The 2,588-nt window shown below is 34.4% G+C and overlaps 1 long non-coding RNA gene across 1 annotated transcript; it reads left to right on the top strand.

Annotated features, from left to right (window-relative positions):
- Window positions 1–245: 245 nt before the first annotated feature.
- Window positions 246–1,493, top strand: LOC133525090 (uncharacterized). The gene is made up of 2 exons (XR_009800515.1): window positions 246–489; window positions 795–1,493. It is a non-coding gene; the product is annotated as an uncharacterized LOC133525090 (long non-coding RNA).
- The last annotated feature ends 1,095 nt before the right edge of the window (window positions 1,494–2,588 follow it).

Here is a 2,588-nt window from a genome sequence, read left to right on the forward strand (position 1 = left end):
TTACAATATTTTTTGCCAAATGATGAAAGTTTAAGGAGTGAGGTGTATTACTCAGTTCTAATCTTATGTTCCAGAAGAAGTATTGACAGAAGGGTTTCATACAATTTGGAGAGACAATCGAATCTTTACCAGTCGAAATTAATCGAGAATTGGAGAAAAATCGACGTTGTAGACAAGATTTTATGAAATTCTGATCTTTAGACAATGTGCAAAACTTGATAAATAAAATCATGGTAATTAAAAGAGATAATTGTTCAAGCTTTCTGTTTTAATTTTACAGAAATTTGTCGACTGAAATACCTAAATTAAATTTTGTAAATAATTTCTGAATGACAGAATGACAGTCAATTAGACGGTTTAAATGAAAAAGGATAACATCTTTTAATAAACTCACTGTTGGATTCAAATTTTGCTACTGAACAGCCCAACTAAAAAACTTACATCAAGGAATATTTCCCTAATCCATTCACGCCTTTCGCAGCCCAGCAAGTAAATTAATATACCTAAGTATTATACGGAAAAAGTAATCTAATCTTATCCATCTAGTTTTTACCAAAGTCATAGCAAATAGTTACCACCTCTAGAACTCATTTTTCTGTCTATGCTATTCTAAAAATTTTGACATATCGCGACATTGAAAATTGTATATCGTGTTTTACATTTCATGTACCTCCACCTTCCGTAATTTCATGAAACTAAATTAGCTATTTATTGTCTGTATAAAACTGTTAGCTTAAAATTTTATTATGGCATAATTTCATAAGATCGATATCATGAACGATGGCTTTGTACAGGAACCTTCGCACTGTAAGACAGACTTTCAAATATGCTCTAGTGCATCGCTTTCTGACCAATCAAGCTTCACCTGCTCACCTTCCTTTGAAGCCTTCGCTCATCCCTTGGAACACCTCTCTAAAACGGAATAACCTTACCAGTACTTCCTCTACATCAACTTTCCATCACTTGGCAGAACACACTCTCAATAACAACGTAGCCTACTGTATGAATATTGCTAAATGGATGACTACAACTGCAAAGGAAAACCCGAATCCATACAGGAAGAAAGTAAACTATACCGACATCCTGTGGCCCATAGAGAAAATACTAAAGGAAATGAAGATAAACAGAAGTGATCGGATCTTTGCCAAGTCTACGGATTACAAGAAATTAGAAGGCTTGGATATAAAAGAGATTTATTATACTAATTCTCGTCCAGCAAAGAAGATATTAAAAGAGACGAAATTAGTGAAGAAAGAATCACCGAAAGTACCAAGAAGAGAAGAGAAGCGTTAAATCAAAGGTACCCATATGGAAATGGAAAAACTTTTTTTGGATTAAGTGATTATCATAGACTAAAAATTAAACGTAAAGAGTTTATTAATGTGAGCTTTTTTATCCATAGATCTCAATTAAACGTATCCATAGATCTCAATTTACCGTAGCTTGGTTACAAATTCGCTTTGTAGCATTTTTAAATAAATGAAGTTCGAAAATATGTGTTTTTTATTTACTTCTATTTTTAGCGAAAAGATCAGTGGTCTACTAACATACGTTTGCCAGGATGACGTAAGTACCGAGTACGTAAACATTATTTATTTAGATGTACTTATCCCGCACCCACACTTATCCGTATTGACTTTTTTTTACTTATTTACTTTACCAATTTTATATTACTTACTCGGCGACTTTGTCCACAATTTTATTTCGTCACCTTAAGTTGTTCTCTTTGCCATATGATCCACTGTCTTATTTCGTCGACATTCCTATGTGGTCAGGATCACCTTCTTAACTTATCCACATTTCTATATCGACCAGTGCTAACTTGCCTCCATTCCTGTATTGCCTTAGCACTCATTAGAATACTATAGAATATATACGAATGATGACGATTAGCACTGTGGACCATATAGGAATATGGCCAAGATAAAAAATTTACGTTATAACAATATGAACGAGTTAGGAAGGTGAAGATTTAGGAATTGGATGCTGATGGCATGGCGTTGTGGACGATTTAAAAAAAATACGAAAAGAACTTTCGTCCTGAACCCGAACAACGAAACCTTTATTATAACTGATCTAGCCTTGTGCTTGAAGTGCAAGCTAAAAAATTATAAACTTTAATGATTGAGCCATTTCGGGTTTACTTTACATTGGACATTTAATACCGTTAGTATTGAATCAAATTAGCTTGAACCCTAAATGGATCATCAATTACAGTCCGTGTACCCATTCACTCGAAAAACATTTCCCTCCGTTTTTAGGGTTCCGTAGCCAAATGGCATAAAACGGAACCCTTATAGTTTCGCCATGTCCGTCTGTCTGTCTGTCTGTCTGTCCGAGGCTTTGCTCCGTGGTCGTTAGTGCTAGAAAGCTGGAATTTGGCATGGATATATAAATCAATAAAGCCGACAAAGTCGTACAATAAAATCTAAAAATTTAATTTTTTTTAGGGTACCTCCCCTACACGTAAAGTGGGGGTGAAATTTTTTTTTCGCTTCAACCCTAAAGTGTGGGGTATCGTTGGAAAGGTCTTTCAAAACTAATAGGGGTTTTCAAGAAACATTTTTTGATAAAGTGAATATATACGG

The sequence above is a fragment of the Cydia pomonella genome, chromosome 14 (genome assembly GCF_033807575.1).
Source record: "Cydia pomonella isolate Wapato2018A chromosome 14, ilCydPomo1, whole genome shotgun sequence".
NCBI lineage: Eukaryota > Metazoa > Arthropoda > Insecta > Lepidoptera > Tortricidae > Cydia > Cydia pomonella.